The sequence below is a fragment of the Callithrix jacchus genome, chromosome 17 (genome assembly GCF_049354715.1).
Source record: "Callithrix jacchus isolate 240 chromosome 17, calJac240_pri, whole genome shotgun sequence".
Lineage (NCBI taxonomy): Eukaryota > Metazoa > Chordata > Mammalia > Primates > Cebidae > Callithrix > Callithrix jacchus.
In genome coordinates this window covers 64,608,085-64,627,727 of record NC_133518.1, presented here as the reverse complement: position 1 = coordinate 64,627,727, position 19,643 = coordinate 64,608,085, and the positions used below count along the sequence as shown (strand labels likewise).

Here is a 19,643-nt window from a genome sequence, read left to right as displayed (position 1 = left end):
CCTCCCTGGAATGGAGGTCTTATGACCTAAATCAAGTAAGTCAAATAAATTTTGGCCAGTTTTTACACAGGAAGGTGGAGAAAAATTAGAGTAATATTTCTAGGCTTTATGGCTATCTTTGAGTAAATGGGGTTTTGTTAATTTGACTCACCTTGGGGAAGAGGGATTCTAGTTTCTATGGCTAGCCGTGGGGGAGATGGAGGGACCAGAGACAGGAGGGCAGAAAGACAAAGAGAAACTTGCTTCAAAGGCCACTTCTGAGAACTTCATTTGGGGAGTATTGTCTTCTGAGCCCCAAAAATCTTTTCTGCTTTAGTGGACATTGCCAAATAGTTTTCCAAATTATTTGCTCCAATTTACACTCCCCCAGCAGTTTATGAGACTTTCACTTTTTCTACATTCTTGCCAACATTTCATATTATTTCAATTTTAAATATTATTGTGGGTACATTGTAGCTTCACATTGTGGTTTTAATTTTTATGTCTCCAATGACTAATGAAATTGGCACCTTTTGTATGTGTATTGGCCATTTGAATATTATTTATCGTGAATTGCCCTTCAAGTCCTTTGCCCATTTTTCTAATGGTGTTAACAGTTTGTTTTATCTGGGGAAGACTGGAACTCAGAATCTCCTAAGAAATGTCCAATAGCAACATCTCCTTTCTGATTAATTATTCACTGCCACTGATTTAAAGGTATCCGAGGACCCCCCTACCAAGAACACTTGGACCTCAACCCCTCCCCGTTCATGGAATTCAGATATTTTCAAATATCTTATGGAATGGGGTGGCCACAATAAAAGGTATATTACAGAAAGCGAAAAAACAATGAGGCTTTGTGATAAAATTTGCCCTAAAATAGCTGACACAATAGGGAAGGACCGGGAACAGAGCTCAAGAACACTGTGGACTATGGTAGAGTGGCGTGTGTAGATACCTGAACTCAACTCAACCCTTGAGGCGGTATGTGCCCTAGGTGAAAAAGGCTGTATCTGGGAATTAAAGAAGCAGATTCGCCATTTCTGGGAAAACAGAGTGTTGCATAGTAAGAGTGATGCCATCTTAAAGAAAAACTGCCAGGAGGACCAACGTTTAACCTCTGCATAATTCAGTGTTCGCAGCAAGTTCTTTAAGTAATGCCCTTAGCATAGATACCCCACCGTAAACACGCTTATCTAACCACCACGGTGGTCACCATTTTGCAAGAAAGACGTGACCAGCTTCACATGTCTTCAATCTAACAGCTTGATGTATAAGGGATACTTTCTGATTTGCGGGTACAGTAATTCACTTTCTCGTGCACACCTGAGACATCGCTTCTGTTTCTAAATCCTGTTAAATGCTTCTTTCTAAACAACTGGATTTGGCCATCTTTTCTTCAGTTTCTCAGCTCTTTTGCCTTTGGGAGTAGGTTTGCACAGATCTGCTCATTGTGGAACACTATCATAATACTGAAAGAAACCAGAATACTCAACCCCAAAATATACTTATTTGGCTTATTTTGAGTGTCTATTCGAACGGGCTGCAAACACAAGAACAACCATGAAAAACTGTTTTTTTGTGGGGAGATTTGCATCTGAAGATATGTAGACCTATATTAATGACGTGAAGTAAACAATAGATGTAAACAAGCTTTTTCTCAGTCTTCCTTATTCGTGTCTAGAACAACTCACAGGCAAAGAATTAAAAGTCCAACACTTTAAATGATGGAAACACTTTACCACAGGCCACCACTTATTCTTTCAGCTCTGAGATTACCTGCAAGATTTCTGTTGGTATTTACAAGATGGAGTTTGGTTGCCTTGATTTTCTCCCTTTTCTCTCTCATCACCCGTTATGCCACCTCCTTCCTTCACTCCCAGAAATTCCAAGCCCTTACTCTGTCTGGAACTCGATAGTATAAAACTTCAGTCATCTGGCTCTTCTTTGATCTCACCCTTTTTGTATGACTCCCACCTTCATATGCACATAAACACATTTGTATCCCTTTTTTTTCCTTCTAATCTGTTCATTTTCAGTTTGTTTTATAGACCCAACTTATGAAAACTTTGGAGAGGGATGGAAAGAATTCTTTTGCTCCTACAATACTTTGGAGGGAACATCTCACTGGGAGACTTCTCTTCTATCCCAAACCAAATAAGTCACAAATTGAATTTTGTTTTTAATTATGCAGACTTGACTATTGAGTTTCTTTGGTTTTGAAACACAGTAAAACTACTGCGATTTTTCTCCATATTTTATTTTTTAAATGTATAAGTATCAAGAAAAGCTGAAGTTTTATATTGAACATCTACATACCCATGGCCTACAGTCCGCAATTAACATTGTATTTTATTTGCTTTATCACATGTCTATTCATCTATTGATCCATTAATACATCTAATTTTGTATGTATTTCAGAGTAAGTTTTAGACATCATCATACTCCTTTCTAAGTACCTGGGCATGCATTTCATTAACCAGAGGTCCAGTATTGCAATTTTACCAATGTCAGACAAGACAGATTCTGATCACACCAGTACCTACAGAAGATCAATGGCCAACATGACTTGGAAAGGAATTCAGCTTCTCAGCTATGGAACCATAAGAGCATGGGGCAACAGACCCCTGCCTCAGCTAGTCAGCAACAAGAAGGGCTGATTTGTCAACAAATCACAGTAGTGTCACTGGTGCCACAGGACATCCAGAACTACAGAGATTTAGACAATAATGTTAATGGAACCACATCTGCAATCATTGGTTTGCAAAGCCTACTTACATGCAATCATATGTCTCACCTAATCTCTCCTGTTAGAGTAAAAGTTAATGAAAGACGTTTGGAATAGCAGAAAAAAAGTGCAGGATTCGGGGCCCTAGAGATCAGGGGCACAAAACCTGGTATCGAACAAGTTACTTAATCCTGTTGAGTCTCAGTTCTTTATACATAAACAGAGATAATAATAGGTACATCACAGAGTCCACCGGAAAATTAAATAAGGCTTTGTGTGCAAAGTCCCAGGCACAGTGCTGGGAACAAAAGAGGCAATTGACAAGTTGAAGTTGCTATTTTTCTAGTGCTATTATCACTAATAAACTCTGATGGCAGGGTCTTAACTCATTTGGTTTTTTTACTGACATGCTTAGCCTCTTGTTGGATTAACAATAAGTTCCAGTAAATAGTGAGCACATGGAGAGAGAAATGCAGGGCTCCAAATTAGTCTATGCATTAAAAACTCAAGTTGGTAAATTACAGACTTGCATGACCTTCAGATCAGAGCGAGAATCAGGTTTTGTATGTGTTTATATTTGCTAAAAGCTATGTTAATGTGTGCCACAAGTATAATTTTCCATTGTCTAACTGAGCCCTTTTTGACGATTTTAAGAAAAAACAATGATAAAAGATTATGGAATAATTACTCCATTCATTGAATAGAGGTGGCTTCTCTCACTTTTCTCATCTTTCCTGTGCTTTGGAATTAGTGTTCTTGGCTAAATGGCACTTGATCCATTTTTGTGCATGTTAGTGGCTGGTAAATCATCTTCTAAGTGTTTCTTAATCACTTCAGATTGCATTCTTTTTTACTTAGGGTGAGTGCTGTGTATAGATCAGACTAAGAATCACTATGGAAATAGTATAACTGAACCCTTGACCTTTTATTGGATTGCATACTCTGCTGTCACAGCCTCCTGTGTGCAGGCTTCTGAGAAAAAGCAATATAATGAGGTAATGTGGGTGCTAGGCAAAAAGTGTTCCTTGAGAAAATATCATGTTAATATCCCCCATTCCTCTGATCCCTTACGAGAGAGAGAGAGAGAGAGAAAGAGAGAGAGAGAGAGAGATCTAGAATGTGTTAGTCTAGAAGAAATATGTATAGAGTTGATAGCTATCTAAGAAGCAAAGGTTTTATTCTACCCTTCTAGCTCATTTTCTAGACCCCAATCAGAAACCTGCCTAGCTAAATGACATGGGATTTATATAATGAATCTTCATTGCCTTGGCTAGTTGTTTTGGAATATCTCTGTCCTATTATTCATCTCCACACTCTTTCTTATAGTCCTGTCCCTGGAATGTGTAGTTTCATTATTTGTTATATAAAATTGAGTTAATTTGGAACCTTTAAAGTATTGCAATTAGGAACACTTGGGAGTCTGAATTGCTAAGAAATTATGATCTCAGAACATTAAAGTTAAGAACTATAAGGCTGGACATGGTGGCTCACACCTGTAATCCCAGAACTCTGGGAGACCGAGGAGGGCAGATCATTTGAGGTCAGGAGTTTGAGAGCAGCCTGGCCAACATGGTAAAACCCTGTCTCTACTAAAAATACAAAAATTAGCCAGGGGCATTGTGTGCGCTTGTAGTCCCAGCTATTCGTCAGGCTGACATAGGAGAATCGCTTGAACCTGAGAGGTGGAGGTTGCAGCGAGCCGAGATTATGTCACGGCACTCCAGCCTGGACGACAGAGCAAGACTCTGTCTCAAAACAAACATACAAAATATTACAATCAGAAAAACTTCCCAAAATAAAACAAAATGAAATCAAAGTCCCTCCTACAGCTTTCATTATCAAGGATTGTGGGGTGTGGGGTGTGGTGGTGTGAAATCAGGAAGAGACAGGGATTATATCATGATATAGGAGCAACTAAACCTCAGAAAAAAGTCTGCTTTTTAAAACCTTGAGGCATCGCGCCACTCATTCATGCGGCATTGTTCAAGCATTAGGAAGTCAGTTAAAATTTCCTAAGATTCTTTAAGTGAAAAAGTTATTTGTCTTCTATTTATTGTTATAGATATAAATCTACATATCCATGGATTTCATTTTTGCTGAATTTTAATTTTTGTTTGTTTCTGTTTATATTAGTAGAGCAGGGGTAAGAGAGTTGGTTTTTACTTTCCCTGGAATTCCCATATAATTGTATCAGCCCTCTGTTAGATTTTAGAGGAAACAATCTATCTTTCCAGGAATATAAGAATGTATAGTTTTGGAAAAATTTAAAGAGCATTTGCTTGCCCATTAAGGAAGGCAAAATGCAGCTAATGATGGTTTTGTTTACCATTTGTTCTTTACAAAAAAATTGTTCCAATCCTTTTCAAAAAGCCACTATTTTGCCTCTCAGAGTTTGTCTCTGATGAGTTTTCTAGGGACATTCACACTTAAGTTATAAACCTCCAAGAAGCTTCTTTTTATACCTTAATCTGAATTGTTTCATTTTGTGTGTGGTTTTTAAAAAAAAATTACTTGACATAACCAAACCTGAGGAAAATGCTCGTTGATACTCCAGGGTCCTAGAGTATCATACTAGTCATTTCATTTCCAGTTTTAGTATTTTGAACTAATTTGTTCAGGATGGCTTTTTGTTTCCCTAAAGAATTTTGCTAATTAATCTAGAGAAAAAGGCACTTCCAGTGACACACTTCAATGTTTAAGGAAAAGTTGATGTCACCTTGATTTTTATAAGTGATAGGAAAAATGAGCTGAGGCTAAAGGTTAGTAATTGGGGATCAAAATAAGGTTACCCATCTTTATCTTAGCTTCAACAAGAAGTACAGACACATGATTTCTGAAATAAACTTCCTTGAAATCAAGGACCTACTTTTCATCCTTTTTCGTATTTAAGTAATTTTCTGTATCTTATTTTTATATAAAGATATAATATTGCATAACATAGGGTTTCAAATATTTGACTTCCAAATGTTCTCAAACAAAAGGATGAACCTATTTCTACTGGAAACTAGAAACCAATCATTTTGTAGAAAGCAAATTATTCAACCTGTCTGATTTCAGATTCGTGAGATGTCATAACAAGATTCAAGTCTTTAGAGATGACGTGAAGCTAAAAACAGAGGCAATTCAGCTGAATCTAGACCTATTTTATAGATAGATTTCCAATTTCATGAGGTGAGGTCCAAGAACAGAAACATGTCTATTGTGTTCAGTTTGATTTTCATTTGTTTGTTTGATGGAGAATAATTTTGACAAGCCTGAGAATGGAACCCTCTCTCAGAAAGAAATTAAAGATAATTTATATCAGGGAATAAACTTACATCAAGGAATTGTTAAGTATCTGGGTGACCTTTAGAAAGACACTTCACTTTGTTGGGTTTCAGTTTCAGCATCTACAAAATTAAGGCTCTGAACTCTGTAATTGCTATTGTCCCTTCCAATTATAAATATCTATGACAATACTTAGAAATCCCTGCAAGCTCAAATGACTTACACTTCAGTACTGATGCTGTAAGAAACCAGTCAGTATTATATGTAATGAGACCAAGAGAAGACTACGAGGAATCATGATAATACATATTTTAGATTTGAATCAGGCCATACAGTTTACAAAAAGCTTTCATTCTTATCATTTCAGTGTCATTTTTTAGTTTCATGAGACTACACACCTTGCAAATAATAGGTCTAGAACAAACCTTTTGATTCTAGAAACAGGATGTCATTCATGATGATTTGCTAACTTTGTGGTCGTTTTGAAGGAATAGGGTGTAGAATTAACTGTTAATGTCAAACTTTGACATTATAGTGAGATTTCTTTTTTTTTAACATCTTAATAACTAATTATCTTCCTTCTGATAGCATGATGGTGACATAAAAGGAAAGATCTTGACGTTTAGTGGCTTTGTTCTAGAATTACAATTGAACAAGCACTCCTCTCTCTTTCCTTGTACTGCCATGATGGACCAAATGGTACCGTGGGCAGAGGAAGGGTTTTACAAACTGAAATAATACAAATCAACTATTCAGTGTGAGTGTGATTTGGGTAGAAACACAGGCTTTTTGTTTAAAGAGAATAATAATCCACCTCAAGAAACCTGAAGAAATTTGTGTGTGAATGTGTATTTCAGTGCTTGTACAGACTAGACCTTTATTATATGTTGACTTTCTACCCTCTTCCCCAGAGGCATCATAGAATTTTAACATTTAAAATGCCTGAGATCCCTTAGGTGAAGAAAAGCATAAACCTGGCTCTAAACCCAGACCTAGCTTTACTCTACAACTGAATGAAATTGGGGATGTTCTTTCCTTGGTTTTCTCAGTTATACAAAGTATATGTGTGTGTGTGTGTGTGTGTGTGTGTGTGTGTGTGTCTGCCAATCTCCAAAAAGATTATTATAATAATTATCCTCTGCTCTTCTACAATGCTTATTTTTATAGTTTGAATTATTTTATGTGTGATTGCTATACAGGGAATTATGCCAGTATAACGCAGAGGTCATATTGGTTATTGACTTTTTTTCCAGCCTATGATATCCTGCACCGCTAAGAAAGTACAGCTGAATGCAAAGTACACCAACATAGCTAAGTACAGCAAGCCTCAGAGGCATAGAGTAGCGCATGTTATGTTAATTTCTCCCTACATTCTGCCTCTTGGCTCAGTTTTGCTGTATGCTCTGCTTTGAAATTGTTATCTAGCAATTTTCCCTTAACTCAGCAGCTGCAGCCCCTCTTTATGCCTCAGTCCATCAAGCCACCTTTACCTTTTTTAAAAAAAAGATGAAGTCTATGCTATTTTAACTAAGCTGGTATTTTTTAAATTAAGATAGTGTTTGCACTGCAAAGTTGAATAGGTTTTGAGTGGTCTTCCCAAAGTCTATTGTTCTATTATACTGCTTCTTTTTAAAGCACAATTTTGCAGAATATGTTTTCTGTATTTGCACAACCACATTCTATATAAACACCTGTAAATCAGATCACATATGTAAAAGACCTAGCACATTGCTCAGACATAAATTTTTAAATACCAGAATCCCTATTCTTTTAAGATTTTCCTTCAAAACGCAGAAAAAATGAATTAAATAAAATTTGGGGTATCTTGGAGTCTTGGGGGTGTTTTCTGAGTCTGTGGAAGAAAGTACAATTCATACTAATAACATTGGCTGAAAGCATAAGCTGTGAACATTGGAGCAAAATGCCCTGGGAGTTATTTATGGCTTGATATAAATAAATTTCAAGGTCAGATTAAAAGAAAAAAAAAATAGACCCAAGGGTTACAGTACAGCTCATGTATTTTCTTTCATCCATCTGCTACTCCCAACCAATAGGAGATTCTCCCAGACACCTTTGAATTTTCATGCCACATTAGTGGTTTCATTGAAAGCTCCCCTGAAAATGAAACTAATTAACAGGTACCCATGCTTTTGTGAAGCTCTGGTGGAAACTTTTTTCTTAGCACTATTTTGGAGACCCCACACGTCATACAGCAAGTGACAGAGGATAGCTAACAGAGAGAAATTTGAGCAGCAGCTAACAAAGGTCACTAAACATCAATGTACTTCCAATGGTGGAAACCCAAACCACATCACTGACCACCTCTTGGTTGCTCACTCCTTTTTCTGTAGAAACTACTTTGAAATTCACCAAACCAAGATGTCAGAAATCAAAGCTGATCTGGCAGTAAAAACATCCAAATTAAAATTAACTCTTAAACCCTGAAAGTTAAGTCAGTATTGAAGCCAAGGATCAACTGGGCAGTATAATTAATTCACTACCAGGCAAAATTGCTAAATTGTTTAAATGTCATGCCATGCTTTCCTCTGGTGGTTATTTCCCTCTAGTCCATTTACCCCATTGAGGACCAGAGGTTGCAAAAGTCTCTTTGGACCTGTAAAAATCATTCTAATGCATAACCAGTGTCAATTTTTAATCAAATGAACATAGCTCAGTGTCTTAAAAATAGAAAGTATTCACTTTGGGAGGCTGAGGAGGGTGAATCATGAGGTCAAGAGATCAAGATCATCCTGGTCAACATGGTGAAACCCCATCTTTACTAAAAATACAAAAAATTAGCTGGGCATGATGGCACATGCCTATAATCCCAGCTACTCAGGAGGCTGAGGCAGGAGAATTGCCTGAACCCAGGAGGCGGAGGTTGTGGTGAGCCGAGATCGCGCCATTATACTCCAGCCTGGGTAACAAGAGCAAAACTCTGTCTCAAAAAAAAAAAAAAAAAAAACACTAGTAGGTATTCAGCAAATATGATCCAATTTTTATTTCCCTTGGCATGGATTAAAAAGACGTAAAAATCTATCTTAGTTAGAAGGCTGGTTTCCCTTAAGACAAAAGCAAAGATATATTAAAAAACGCAAGTACTTGTCTATTTCATCTCACAGAATAAGAAAACTCACATTCAGTTTGGGTCACTGATGATTGTATTAAAAAGCATGCTTTTCTCTGAAAGCTCCTCCAAAGTGTCAAGGACTGGACACTGAACTTTTTTCTAAAGAGTGACTATTTTTAATCCTTCTTTCTTCCTCCCTCTCCAAATAGTGCTATTCACTTTGTCAAGCAATTTTCTTAATAAAAGGCTCCTAAATGCCCATTCAACAAAGAAAGGACAGTGAACCAGGAGATAATGTCGGCTCACTGTATTCTTAGCCACAGAATAACCATAGAATTATTAGCAACAAGGAGGCCAGAGGGAAAATTAGGTAGGGTCACTTCCCTAACACATAGATGGGCTTACAGGCAAGCTTTCATACATTAATTCAATAAGTGTTTATTGTGGACCTATTATGTGCTTGGCACATAAGAAATATGATGAACAACAAAAATAAAACGCATGATTTCCACTCTCATGGAGATTACTGTTTAATAGGTTATACTGATGTTAATCAGGTAATCACATTAACAAACACATGAATTAGACAAATAAAACAAAAAAATGGAGTACTATTTTATTAGAGTACACAACAAAGGAATCTGAAAATACCAGAAGGGAATTAGCACAGTCCTAAAAAAGTAACTGGTGCTGACATCCATAGGATGCATAGTAGTTAATAAAGCAAGGAGGTCAAAAGTAGAGAGAAGTGATTGACCATGCAAAAGTTCTGTGCTAGAAAGCGCCTAGTTTTGTAGGCCATGCTAAAGCTTTGGGTCCTTATTTTCAGAACACTGGGAATGACTTGAAGAGAAGCCCAGAATTGAAGGAGAAAATTAGGCTATATAGGCTGTTACTAAAATCTAGGCAAGAGATGATGGTAGCTTTTTTTTAGAATAGTGGTGATGAATATATAGCTATTCTCTGGAGATTAAAAAAAAAAAATCTGCAATCTGGCCAGGCATGGTGGCTCATGCCTGTAATCCCAGCACTGTGGGAGCCCAAGGTAGGTGGATCACCTGAGGTCAGGAGTTCGAGACCAGCTTGGCTAACATGGTGAAACCCCATTTCTAATAAAAATAGAAAAAATTAGTCAGGTATGGTGGTGTGCCCCTGTAATCCCAGCTACTCAGGAGGCTGAGGCAGGAGAATTGATTGAACATGGGAGGTGGAGGTTGCAGTGAGCCAAGACTGTGCCATTGCACTCCAGCTTGGGCAACAAGAGTGAAACTCTGTCTCAAAAAAAAAAAAACTGCAATCCATGAGGGAAGATTGGTTGTGTTGGGTAAAGGAGGTTAGGGAAGGAGAGGCAGATGTCAAGGAGAATTACTAGTTTTCTGACATGTCCAGTTAAATCCCATATTAGCCAAGGAATTCTGGAAAGTGATCAGGTTTGTAGAGAGATGACCATGAGTTTAGATTGGGGCTTACGGTTACCCAGATTTTTTTTTAAATGAGCAGACCAATAAGATATATGAGTCTAGACTTCAGAGGAGAAGTCTATACTGGAGATGGTTATTTAGCAGTTAGATTATTGGTAATAATTAATAAAATAAACATTAGTAGCATGATATAGGAAAAGTATATATAGGATAGGAAGAGGACAAGACCTAAAACGCAGCTTTGAGGAAACCCAACAGCGGACAGAATCTTTAAAGTGGTAGCAAGAAAATTGTTTAAATGATTGACCATGGTGACAAAACTGGTTCCATTTGTTTAAACCTCAATGTGTGGCTGGATTTAAAATTCAAAGCATAATCTAACGAAAGTCCCCAGTTTACCCCTGCCAGGTTTTGATGTGTTGAATAAATGAATGAATGAAGTCTTAACTTTATCTCTGTTCAGATTTCACTGTAAGAACTAAGCACAATTCCCTATTGCTTTGCAGCTCACTTCAATTTTGTTTTCCTTAATTCTGAGACTTCTAGGTATCATGGGCTCTAAGAGGTGACTTTTCTCCTGTATGGCTCTAAACAATCTCTCACTCATCTCTGTATACACTTACTCAGTAACAATAGCTCCCATGGAGGGAGTATGCCAGCCACTCTGCTGCATTATCTCATCATTTTTGTAGATTTAGAAATTGAGTCTCAAAAAGATTAAGCAACTTGTCCAAGGATACACATTAGTAAATGTCAAAATAAGACCAGTACAAAGGCCATTCTCCTGAGGAGTATGCTGTCTTGTCCAAATAAAATCACAAATGGACAAACTCATTACATGCTCCAGCTTTCCTGCTATAGTGTTCAAATATTTAACGCTAAGTAGGATCTTCCTCTTGGACACAGAAGATCACTATTAAAATAATCATTATTTAATATCTCATCTCTCCCAGTGTAGCACAAAAATTGCATTGCAATCATCTAGATTAAACCAGAGGTTCTCAGACCTTCAGGCTTCTCTCCTTCCCAATCCCACTACCAGCCACTGTCAAAATTTAGTTTCAGTGGGTTGAAGTGAAGCCAGGTCATTTGCAGTTTTAATGAAGTTTCACTTGTTTTTTTTTTTCTGCCCACAGAACTTAAGTTTTCTTTTGCACACTGTAATTTGAAATCCATTGATTTAGCAGGACTCAACTTATTCTTATTGAACTAACTTAAAAGAGTACTTAATTTGAGTTTATCTACTGATAAAGATGAATGTGTCTAGTTATGAAAAGAACAGGTCTGAGACACATAATACAAACTGAATAAATGAGCAGTCTAGAGATTAGTATTTGAGGAGGATGCTTAAGTTTTTATATGTGGGAAGGCAGGTTAAAACAAGCTTGCCATTAATGATATTATCTATTTCCTCCCCTGCCCTGACCAGCCATTTCTTTGAGAAGGCAAGATTTAACCTTCTGCATCTACTGGGAAGCTGCTTCTGCCACTTGATGAAAAGCCCTTTTGGAAGGCAGAGGATGGAAATGGCCTCTGCAAATGATTACAGATTGTTACGATTCCATTCTGAGGATGGATGCCAAGAATCGTGACTGAATGCAACATTCTTATCTACAGGGGATTCCTCCAGCCAGTGCTCATGTATATTTTCCAAAATGCATCATTATATCTGCAGCATAACCACAAATGCTGAGCCCCAAGGCAGATATTGCTATTGCAAAAGTACTTCCCCAGGCTGTGACACTGAAAAAAGCTTGTTTTCTTCCCTGACCTTTGTTTTATAAAGCTACAAAGGTTCCTTGGAATTTCTCCAGTTATGTTTTTATTTTTAAAGCATCTACGCTATTCTTTTAAAAGCGGTTTAGACATAGTGTGACGGTGTGAAGGGATATGTGGTTTCTCAGACCCTGAGAAGTGAAGCCAGAAGCTGCAGGAGATGCAGACTAGAGCAACTCAGAGGCCTAGATCTTATTTTTAAGGAACCTATATACACACTACGCTTCACTAGAACACTTTGGCAAGTTTGTGCATCATCAAACACCAGTTTTGATGTAGTTGCCTGAAAGGCTTGACACCCAACTAGGGAATAACTTAGGTTTAAGATTTAAGCATCACCCTGAGGGTTCTCTTCTTCCAGAGGGCACACTCATTTCCCTGCATGAACTGGGCATTTCCTCCTATTGATTTGCAGGTCACAAAGAACTCAACAGAAGTACTGACCCCCTTTAGACCTTGTCACTCACAGGCATGACAGATGTGTGGTCTGCGGAATGATCAGGAAGGGAGGTGGGGGCAGCTTAATCTTGCTATGGTCAGCAGTGCCGTCTTTGTTTATACACTTCTGTAGACTATGCACTGAGAAGACCCCAAGCTGCCAACTGCCTCATGAGTGAATGTATCATTCTGTTGGTACACAGAAGGGTCCTATTTATTTGTGCCTTTGTTTAATAGAGTTTATCACTCTTAAGAGCCAAAGATTTTAGATTAGGGCATCCCTGACAGTGTATTAAATAAATATAAACCAATTCGACGAAAATGTATTGATTACTTAATATGGCCAGTTACTGGAGATACTCTGATTCTCAAAATACTGCATCCCTTAGAATCACCTGGAAAGCATGTTAAAATGCAGAATGCTGGGCTCCATTCCCAGAGTTTCTAATTCAGCAGATCTGGGATGGGACCCAGAAATGACATTTTTAATAAGTTTCCAGGAAATGATGACGTTGCTGGGCTAGGAACCACATAACCACTGCCTTAGACAGCTGAAACACGGTCCTGGGTTTACAAGGTTGGGTATAAGATATAGTTAATCCAAATACTTGACTGTTTATTTGCCAGTAGTAAGTACTTAATAAAGAGTTGTTGAACGGAAGAATAAATAAATGAATGAAAACACAGAATGGATACAGTGTGTGAGAATGTGGAAGGGTGGTTTTATTCTGGTTGCATAGTGTGCCATTTGAAGAGCCATCAAGGGAGGAGCTAGCTGCATTGGGCTTCAAAGGTCAAGTTGAATTTGTTAACGAAATGTCTGGCAGGAGGAGTTTCCAAGACAAAAGAACAGTATGGCAAAGGAACAGAGAAGAGAAAGGAGATGAGGGTGGTGGGAAGTAGTGAATAACCTGTGGGTGTTTAAGACATTACACAGGGCCACTACTGAGCCTTGCCTCTCCCACAAAAGCCACTACTGGTCCTCCTTTTTCTACGTTCCTAAAAATTATATGCTTCTTCTTTTACTACTTATTTTCTCTCTTACCACCCTGTACTTTCCTCTTTGAGCAACCGTAATACCCCTTATATGAAGAACCTTTGGAACTAACTGTGGCAGATGCTTTTGTGGCAGATGCTTTTGACCCACAAAAAAATTTTTTTTAATTTTTTTTTAATTTTAAAAAAATTGCCGGGCGCGGTGGCTCAAGCCTGTAATCCCAGCACTTTGGGAGGCCGAGGCGGGTGGATCACGAGGTCGAGAGATCGAGACCAACCTGGTCAACATGGTGAAACCCCGTCTCTACTAAAATACAAAAAAAATTAGCTGGGCATGGTGGCGCGTGCCTGTAATCCCAGCTACTCAGGAGGCTGAGGCAGGAGAATTGCCTGAACCTAGGAGGCGGAGGTTGCGGTGAGCCGAGATCGCGCCATTGCACTCCAGCCTGGGTAACAAGAGCGAAACTCCGTCTCAAAAAAAAAAAAAAAAAAAAATTAAAGTCTCCTAATGTATGGGTCAGGAGGAATAAAAGACCAAAAAAAAAAAAATCACAAGGTGAGGGAATGAAAGCTAGAATGGATGGGAAAAGGCATATGGGAAAGGTCACAAAACATCTTCCCTTATCCTAAAATGCTCAATTCTTTCAACATATGTAATTTAGGCCCCAAGCCCCTCTCTCTACCTTGTTTCCCACCTCTTATTTGTAAGCAGCTGTAACAGAGGCTTTCTACTCTCTTTCTATTTTTTTGTCTCAGAGCTTCCTCCAAAGTTCAAGAACTGTGTTAGCCCCTATGCAGCAGCAGCCAGAAGGGTACGGCACTTTATAATCTGGGAGACAGCCATTAAAGAGTGGGGGAAAGGTTTCAGTGGACGCTTGACCCAGCATCTTGCCTTTTGAAAGCAGGCTTCGTTAGAGGGTCTACTGTGGAATTAAACCCAGTTCCCACAGTGGCCACATCAGTAACACACACTTTTTTTTTTATGGTTGTTGCTGTTGCTGACTTATCCTCCTCACCTCTCATTCTACCTCTGCCTCTACCTTGTTTCCTGGGATCATCTCCCAAATATATTACCTGCACCTAGACCCTCATCTCAAGAACCTAAACTGAGATGTGGCATCACAGGAAACACACAACACAGTGAATACCTAGCTATTCACTCCTTGCTTGCTTGTCTGAGGTGATGGCCTTTGGCTGCAGTGGACCTGCAAATAGCAGAACATGGATTAGCCAGTTTCCTTTGAGACTGCAAATGTTTTCACAGAATTCAAGATTTACGGTTTAAACTGTTTACAGGTTGTTTCCAATTTGAGTGACAAATTTATTTACTTAAAATTAACTATTGACTTTTTGTTTTCTTTTGAGACAGGGTCTCATTCTGTCACCTAGGCTAGAATGCTGTGGCATCATCATGGCTCATTGCCACCCAGGCTCAAGCCATCCTCCCACCAAGGCCTCCCAAGAAGCTGGTGCACATTACCACACCTGACTAATTTTAAATATTTTTATAGAGATGGGGAGTCTCACTGTGTTGCCTAGGATAGTCTCAAACTCCCAGGCTCAAGTGATCCTCCTGCCTCAGCCTCCCAAAGTGATGATGACAGGCGAGTCAGCACGCCCAGCAACCCTTGATTTTTGTGACTTTAGTCTCATAAGTTTAAATGAGAGCTACCTCCAGGATAATCCAGAAGTTCTAAACTGTCATAAATCCAAAATGAGACTTATGATGTTAGAAAGTAAGATATAAAAATATCTACATCACACTTGAGTTGACAAATGTATCAGTCTGTGAGACAAGGATACTTCGGATACTTCAACAACAATGAAACTCTGGGAACGGAAAATCAAACGAGTTTTCAGGTGGGGGTTGAAAACAATGAAGGGAAGTCACAAGAAAGACTAACAGTTTTTTCTAGGATCCACTCCAAGCTGATTCAAATTGGAAACCTAATTTTGTGAACTTGATTTAGGCATTTTCATAAGAGCACAGGCATTTAGCAGCAGGTAAATTCTATAACTCCCTTTCAAGAGGATGATAGCAGAGGCTTTTAGTGGAGGGAAAAATGAATGGTCACCAGCATGAATATTTCATCATTCACTCCCCAGGCACCAGGGGATCAGAATATACAAATTACACTGATGTGATGCCAGGAGGCTGTCCAGAGCTCTCAAGGTAGGAGGCTCTGGAAAAGTACTTGAAATTCTAACCACCACATAATATGATCTAAAGACAGCTGGAAACCTCAATAAGCATTTGAGGGTCTTAAAAAGCAATCAGTTTCAGGTATCTTTACTTTTTGCTAAAATCACTGAAGATGCTGTTGGGAAACAACTTTGCATGCACTTTCAGCCTAATTCTAGTCTGAATGACTTATCTCAGTGAGATCCTGAGTTTCTCCCTGTCTTGTTAATGTCCTCAGAACTCCCCACACCCACACAAAAATTTAAAATCTCCTAATGTATGGGTCAGGAGGAATGAAAGACCAAAAAACAATCACAAGCTGAGGGAATGAAAACTAGAATGGATGGGAAAAAGGTATATGGGAAAGGTCACAAAACATCCTCTCTTATCCTAAAATGCTCAATTCTTTCAACATACATACTTTATTCCCCAAGCTCCTCTCTCTGCCTAATATTTGTAGAGAGTTTTATATTTCATAATATCTTTTCACACACATGGTATCAATTGATCCTAATAACTATCCACTAAAACGAGACAGGACAGGTATTTTCATCCCTTTTTAAAGGATAAGTGCTAAGTTACTTGCCCAAAGTCCTAAGGTTACTTAGAAACATAGAATCCAGTACTTCTGACTCCCATTCTATTGCATTTTCTGCTAAGCTGCCTCTCCCAAAGCAAACGACAGATGAACCTTCACTTGGACAAATAGGAAAGTGTTCTCATTTGTGGTTGAAAACCAAGTGGCACCTCAAAGTGGGTTTTGTGGTCTGTTACATGTTTATCTTTCCTCTGAGAACCAGATCCTGGGCCAGCCTGCCTACATTTCAGTCCTGGATCCCTCCATTTACTAATTGTATGGCTTTTGTAAAGTTATTCAACTTCTATGTCATACATTTTCTATCTATAAAACAGGAATAAATATAATCCTTTCCTGGAAGAAATAAAATTATCCCTATTTGCAAATGACCTAATTCTATAAAGAGAAAACCCTAAAGACAAAGAAACATATTAGAACTAATAAACAAATTCAGTAAAGTAGTAGGATAAAAAAATCAGTTCTTTACACCAATAATGATCTATATAAAAATCAAAAAATATTTACAGTAACATTTACAGTAGCATCAAAAAAATAATACTTAGAAATAAACTCAACCAAGAAAGTGAAAAATTGGAAAACTATAAAACATCAATAAAAGAAATTGAAGAAGACACAAATGAAGAAAATATATCCACAATTAACAGGTTGAATAATATTTAAAATTTTTATACCCTCCAAAACAATATGCCTATGCAACATAATCTCTATAAAAATTTTAATGTTTTTTGTAGAAATAGAGAATTCATTGCACAGTGAACACCCAAGTGTGCTTTATAGTTCCCTTGGCTTTGAACCTGTGCTAGAGTATTGCCTGTTCTTCTTCTCTGCATTGAAAGGAATATTTATCCTTTTAAATGTATTCAGTAAGCCAGCACATTAAATAACCTTGTGTTCAAAGATATGATGATCCAGAATATCCCTTCAAAAGTTATCTGAACTTTATCATAAACTATAATTGCATCTAATTGAAGATGCAAGTGTTATTGTGTGTTTATTATAGGGCCTTCATTTCAGAATAAGTACTGAAGGATTTGAAAATTTAAAAATTAAAAAAAAAGAAATAGAAAATTCAATACTAGAATTCATATGGAATAGACAAAGCAATCTTAAGAAAGAAAAAGTTGGAGCTATCGCAATTACAGATTTCAAATGACGTTACAAAGCCGTAGTAATCAAAACAATATGTTACTGGCATTAAAAACAGACACATAAACCAAAGAAACAGAATAATGAGCCAGCAATAAAGCCAATCATAGATAGGCAACTAATTCCTGGCAAGGCCACACAAAGACACAATGTGGAAAGAAAGGATAGCTCTTCAATAAATAGTGCTGAAAAACTAGATATCCACATACAATAGAGTGGAGCTGGACTTATACCATACACAAACGTCCACTCAAAATGCTATAAAGATGTAAGATCTGAAAACACAAGACTTCTGGAAGAAAACATAGGGAGAAAGCCCTTGATGTTGGCTTTGGCAATGATTTCCTTGGCTATCACACCAAAAGCTCAGGCAATAAATGTAACAATGAACAAGTGAGACTACATTAAACTGAAAATCTGCTGCACAGTAAAGAAAACAATCAACAAAATGAAAAGGCAGCCTACAGCGTGGTAGAAAATATTTGTAAACCACGTAAATCAGGAAAATGCAAATCAAAACCATGAGATATCACCTCACACCTGTTAGGAAAGCTGTTATCCAAAAGTCAAAAAATAAAAGTATCGGTGAGAATGTGGAGAAAATAAAATACTTGTACAATGTTCCTGAAAATGCAAAGTAGTACAACAAAAATAGTATGGAATTTCCTCAATAAATTAAAAGTAGAACTAGCACATAACCTAGCAATCCTTCTGCTTGGTATATATCTAAAGGAAATGAATTCAGCACCTCACAGGGATACCTGCACTAGATGTGGATTGCAGCATTGTTCACAATAGCTAAGATATTCCCACAACCTAAGGGTCAATCAACAATAAATGGATAAACAAACTGTGGCACATATATATTAGAAGAGAATATCATTCAGCAGTTATAAAGAGGTCTTGTCATTTGCAAAAACACAGATGACCCTGAAGGGCATTACACTGAGTAGTATAAGCCAGGCACAGAATAAAAATAACTACTGCATGGTGACATTTAATGTGGAATCTTTAAAAATTGCATATGTAGAAAGAGTAGAATAGTAGGTAGCAGGAGTGGGCAGGGGGAGGAAATGCGGAGATGTAGGTCAGAAAGGTACAAACTCACAGTTATGCAGGAGGAATAACTCTAGAGACCTAATGCACAGCATAAAGACTAGTTAATAATGTATACATACTGAAAATTTGTGGAGAGAGCAGATTTTAGGTGCTCTTACTACAAAAAAAGGTAACTATACCAGGTGATGGATATGTTGATTTGCTTGACTTTCATAACCATTTCATTATGTCTATGTACATCATAATATGTCGTATATCTTAAATGTATATAAAAATACATACATACATACATCATCTCATCAAAGAAAGTATTTTTCTTTTCTGATAAGATGGAAGAATAAAAGAAAAATGCAAGTAAGTCATCTTACCACAGTTCTTGTAACTTAGCTGATACTCTCCTAGAAGCTAGCTGCCATGATAATAAAAATGGTGATGCTGATTGTTGCTATAAAACCCGACCAGTTTAGCATCCCAAGACAGTCTGTGAGTTAGACAAATTTTTATTTTGGCAATACACATCTGCCTTTTGGATTAGCTTTTTAAATTATTAACTACGGTCTTCATGCTTTTACACAAACAAATTTATCTTAAGCTTTACATAGTTCAATTTTACCCAGGTTAGTAGATTTTAACATTCTAAAAACCAGGGCCATAATGTTTAGTCTGAGAATATCACATGAAGTCTTATTTATTTACTGAAATAGGGTCTTGCTCTGATGCCCAAGCTGGAGTACAGTGGTGCAGTCATAGCTCACTGCAATCTCTGCCTCCTGGGCTCAAGTGATTATCCCACCTTAGCCTCCCAAGCAGCTGGCACTACAGAAATGTATCACCATCCCTGGCTAATTTTTGTATTTATTCTAGAGACAGGATTTCACTGTGTTGTCCAGGCAGGTCTCAAACTCCTAAGCTCAAGCAATCCTCCTGCCTTGGCCTCCCAAAGTGCTGGGATTACAAGTGTGAGCCACAGCTTCCAGACTATT

At 37.8% G+C, this 19,643-nt stretch overlaps 1 long non-coding RNA gene and 1 other non-coding gene across 4 annotated transcripts in view; one reads left to right on the top strand and one right to left on the bottom strand.

The window, feature by feature from the left end:
• The window catches only part of LOC118148846 (uncharacterized), a 73,060-nt gene that overhangs the window by 42,234 nt on the left and 11,183 nt on the right, over positions 1-19,643 (bottom strand). The gene's annotated exons all lie outside the window — the stretch shown is intronic.
• On the top strand, positions 17,201-17,334 carry LOC118149060 (small nucleolar RNA SNORA22). Its single transcript, XR_004736226.1, has one exon. It is a non-coding gene; the product is annotated as a small nucleolar RNA SNORA22 (small nucleolar RNA).